Source organism: Gracilinanus agilis, unplaced genomic scaffold, assembly GCF_016433145.1.
Source record: "Gracilinanus agilis isolate LMUSP501 unplaced genomic scaffold, AgileGrace unplaced_scaffold22821, whole genome shotgun sequence".
NCBI classification, from domain to species: domain Eukaryota; kingdom Metazoa; phylum Chordata; class Mammalia; order Didelphimorphia; family Didelphidae; genus Gracilinanus; species Gracilinanus agilis.
Window position 1 is genome coordinate 607 of NW_025354493.1, and position 5,074 is coordinate 5,680.

The following is a 5,074-nucleotide window of genomic DNA, read 5'->3' on the forward strand; positions in this document are numbered from 1 at the left end:
GGCAGAAGAGCAGTAAGGGCTAGGCAAATGGAGGTGAATGACTTGCCTAGGGTCATACAGCTAGGAAGTATCTGAGATCAGGTTAAACCCAGGTCTCCCAACTCCAGGCCTGGCTCTCTATCAACTAAGTCATCTAGCTGCCCCCTTGCCCTTGCTCTTAATAAATGCTTGTTTTCATATGAATCAGTATGGCACCAAAAAAACATGTGGGGACATCCCAGTAGGACAGTGGATAGGGTGCCAGGCCTAGAGATGAGAGGTTCTGGGTTCAAATCAGACCTCGGAATTTCCTAGCTGTGTGGCCCTGGGCAAGCCACTTTACCCTCACTGCCATTACTGCTCTTCTGCCTTGGAACCAGTACTTAGTATCAATTCAAAGGCAGAAGGTAAGGGTTTTAAAAAGAACAAGCACATGACAGGTTCAAGTCACTTCCCTACTACTCACTCTATGTGACCTTGAACAAGTCCATTTCCATCTTCAGGGTCTCAATTTACTTCTCTGTAAAAGAAAGCTCTTGAATGGCACGAATGAATGAAAAAATACTTAATGCTTATCACATGCCAAGTACTGTGCTAGGTGCCAGGGATATAAATACAAAAGCAAGGACAGTTCCTGCCTTCAAGGAATCTACATTCCAATGCAGGCATCACATAGAGATAATAATAACAGCAACATTTATAACTCTTTAAGGTTTACAAAGAGCTTTAGATAGGTTATTTAATTGGAGCCTCACAACATCCTGGTGAGGTAGATGCTTTTACTATCTCCATTTTATAGATGAAAACGCTGAGGCTCAGAGAAGTCAGATGACTTGCCCAGGCTCAACTCAACTAGAGATGGTCTGAGGCACAATTCAAACTTGTTTTCCTGTTTCCAAGTCCAGATTCATCCACTGTAGCACCTGTAAGTGTTGGGGGGTGGGGGGGAGGTAGACTTTGATCCAGTGATTATTAGGGCCAGGACAGACTGATGCATCCCATCTAGGAACAATGGCAGAGTTGGTCTGATCATGGTCTGTGATTGCAGAACTGGAGAGCTAGGGGAGGTGAAGAAAAGGGTCCGAATGAGGAGGTAAGCTTGGTTGCATAAAAAGCTAAAGAGGAAAGTAAAGTGAAGCATGACTGGGGCTTTCCTGAAACAGTGAGTGGGACAGTAAGCAGCAACAATCAGGTGCGGGGCTTGCCCCTTGGGTGGAAGTTCCTCCAGGGCACACATCTCTACCTACTCAAACAGTCTATGATTATCTACTGTCTCCAGTCTCTCAACTTCCCACAGAATTTCAGAACTTGAAGGACCTTAAAGCTAGAGCTTGTGCTCAGCGTTCTCTTTTTACACATGAGGAACCTAGGGCTGACAGAAGTAAAATAGCTCACCCACATCACCTGCTCGTAAATGGCAATATCCAAACCCAGGTCTTCAGACCCTAAAGTCCAGCGCTCTTTCTACTATTCCACACTTCCCGTATGTCACCTTTAAGAGCAGTTTTTGTAAAGTTCTCAGCCTAAGGTTCACGGACTCCCAAAAAGTTACAAGAAACTTATCAAGGGAATAAAGTGGATAAAGTTATCTAGCAAGTAACTATGTTATCCTATTGCAATAATCCAGAAACTCCAAACTGATTTCAATCAAAGAAATGACACTATTTTATGTGCACCCTTGGGAGAAGAAAAATTAATTAATCTCGTTCATCTACTTCATAGGTGCATAGATATGGTAAGCTCTAAAAGTGATTTATTTTCATGTTGAAGAGGGCATATAGGAAGATTTGCTGAAAAGTCAATGAGTTTAGGAACTGAAACAGGTTTGCGAAGTCTGGTCTCAGAATAGCAGGATGTTAGAACTACAGCCCGGAGATGGAGAATAACATCCCTGAAGCCCACAGCATAGATTCCCTGACACCCAAGCCAAAAAGCTCCTTCCACTAAACCAGGCTGCCTCTCAGTGAGAGGGAGACCCACAGGGCAGTTAACCCTGAGACCTCAACCCAGCTGGGACTAGGGGGAGGTGCAAAATGGGGGGAAGAAGAGGCAGGAAAAAGGGAAGAAAAAAGGAAAAGCGGCCAGTACCAGCAAACACACTTCTAGTAGTCAGGGAGAGGGTAAGGATGAAGGTGAGATAAGGGAGGGAGGCAGGACAGAACCAGACAGGGGTAGAAAGAATTGCCCTCAGCCCAGAAAGAAAAGGTTCAGAGATGAGAAGGATAGAAACCAGAGGCCTGAACATGAGAGGAAAGTGTGACTATCATAGGCAGGAACTTTTCATCTCTAGCCCAGAGGATCCATCCAATCTCTGAGGCTGCCCAGAGTTAGAGGCACAACGGTCATGGGTGGATAGTGATTAGTTCCTGAGCCCACAGTTAATCTCCAAAACATTATTATCTCTTCCAAACCCAACTCCCAACTCCTACAGGGCCCACTGGAGCAAGCTCCCTCCCTTGGCTACCCACACACTCACACACAACCTCCCCCAAATAAACCCCCCTCCATAAGCATGTATACGCCTCTAGCTAACCAAAGGTGCAAATTCACACACAGCCCCACACATACTTCCTCCAGCAAGGAGCATTTATTTGCCCAAGATCCACCCTCCCCCAACCACAAAGACACAACTCCCCCCCTGACAGACACTTGAGGACAAGAATATACAAACACCTCAGACAGCCACACTGGCTCAAGCACCTAGATGAAGCACCCAGAAACCCAGGATTCTCTTCCCCGATGCCCAGACAACACTCAGACGAGAGCCCACAAATACCCCTGGGCACACACGCACACAAAACCAGCCAGCATCACCTTCCCCATCCTATACTCCCATAGACATACCCGGGGAGCACAAACACAGCCTCCATTCTTCAAGTCACATACCTCAAAATGGCCCTCCGGTAGCCTTCCTCTGCCACACACCCCTCTTTGCTCCAGAAAGGCGAACACAGGCATAGGCAAATTGGCTGGCCCCCAAACTTCAGCCAACATCCAGCTGAAAGCAACAGGTCTTCCCTCCCCCCAACTCCCACAGGTGCTGGGGACCAACAAACCCTGCTCTGCCTGCTCCTGTGCCAGAAAGGCTGCTTCTTCCCCAGGGTAACTGAGAACCATACATTCCTGTTCCTGCAGCCTGCTGAAAACCTGCTTCCACACCCATGTGGGCACCAACACAGGCTCACACTCACCCACATGCCAGTGGGTTCAGATATGCGGGGGCATGAACACCAACGAAGCTAGCAAAGCCCAGCCCACGGAGGCACCCTTATTCCCTGGCAGCCTTTACCAGGGTGGCTACCCGACCACACATTCCCCAGGCTGGGCCCCCCAGGCAAACACACAGGCACAGAACCACCCAGGCACTCGCCAGTGGGCACCCCCTCCCAGAAAGGAGAAGTTTGAAGCGTGGGCATTATTATATGCCTAGCACATCCCTGTCTACCAGGGATCCTGTGGTCTCAGGACTGCCACCGACCTCAGGACCACTCGGTTCCAACAATGTAACTGAGCATGAACCAACCTGAAGACCTCCAGTGATGGGGAACTCACTACCACCAGTCCATGGAGCCTAGGCCACAGTGCACCACCTCAGGGGTAGAAGTTCCTCTAAAGACTGAATCCAAAGCTGCCTCTCAGCAACTTCCACATGTTCTCAAGCCTAGCCGGGAACACAATGACACTCACATGTGTGTATGCACACATGCGCGTGCATATACACGCGCGTGCACACACTCACACTCAAACACGGCACAGGAAGCTTCCCCAAAACAAAGAAGCCATCCCAGCCTTCCCCACCCCCCTTCCAGGAAAAGAAAAGCCCAGAGCGAGGCCTGGAGAAAGGCATTTTTCACAAGCCACCCAAATGTGCCCAGGACTCTGTGCCCCCCTAGGACCCGGCCTCCTCCCCATGTGCTCTCGCGGTCCAAAGGCAGCTTGGGGGGACAGAGGGCAGGGGACGGGGGCTCACCTCTGAGTCACCGCCGGGGCGCCAACCAGGGGAGGGGAGAGGAGCGGAGTGGAGCTAGGCTGAGCAGAGGGGAGCGATCAGAGCTCCTCGCTCCTCGCTCCTCTGAGGGGCTGAGCGGAGCCGAGCTGCGCCGAGCGGAGCCGCGCTGTGCCGTGCTGCGCACCAATGTGCTGCTCTGCGCTGCTCTGGTCTGGGCTGAGCTGAGTGGGGCTGGGCTGGGCAGCGCTGCGCCGCGCCGGGCCGGGCTGGGCTGTGTGGGGCTGCACGGTGAGTGTGTGACCTTAATACGGCCGCCGGGAACCAGTCTGGGGCTGCCCTGCTGGGCACATGACGCTGACAAGCGAGCAAGAGAGAGAGAGAGAGAGAGAGAGAGCAAGCGAACGAGGAAAGGCACACACACACACACTCACCTCTCCAGCTCACGGGGCCCCTTAGGCATTTCCCAGGCCGCCCGGTGGGGAGGGGCCAACAGGGCCAGGATCAGGGAAGGGGGAGGGCCCTCCAAGGCAGGGAACTGGGCTAGGGCCAGAGCACAGCCGGGACTGGGGGCGGGGAGAGTCGGGGAGCTAGAGAAGAGAACGGTGATGTGTGTGTGTGTGGGGGGGGGGGGAGGAAGAGGAGAAAGACAAGAGATGAGTAAAGGTAGAGAAAGGAGAGAGGAAAGAACAAGAGACTGATCTAAAAAGGGCATAGATAGAAGGAAGTGTCACTTTTTATTGCACTTAAAGGTCTCCAAAGGACCCTTCCTCACCTTTAGCACCGGTTTAATTATACCCATTTGGGGTCATAGATTTCAAGGGGCAGGAGGCCTGACACACCATCTAGTTTTAACCCTCTGAGAAGGGAAGTGGATTGGCAAAGGTTTACAAAGCCCCTAGGTGTCAGTTAGTGGCGGTCGTCTTAGCCCTTCCGAGACCAAACCTACCTGAGGTCGGAGGCAGAAAAGTTAGAGCAGACGTGAGGCTGCAACATGAACAAGGAAGAGAAAGAACTGGGGTGAGGAAAGAATAGAGAAAGGTCACAATGGGGCTGAAGGGAACAAATGAGGGGGAAATGGGGGGTGGAGAACTCCCAGACAGATCAAAAGCTGACTAGGCTCCTCCTCCTCCTGAGAGAGAGAGAGAG

The 5,074-nt window shown here is 51.3% G+C and overlaps 1 long non-coding RNA gene across 1 annotated transcript; it reads right to left on the reverse strand.

Moving 5' to 3' along the window:
* Positions 1–332: 332 nt before the first annotated feature.
* On the reverse strand, positions 333–5,034 carry LOC123254472. The gene is made up of 3 exons (XR_006506673.1): positions 3,950–5,034; positions 3,503–3,640; positions 333–1,037 (listed from the first exon to the last, which is right to left on the reverse strand). It is a non-coding gene; the product is annotated as an uncharacterized LOC123254472 (long non-coding RNA).
* Between the last annotated feature and the right edge of the window lie 40 nt (positions 5,035–5,074).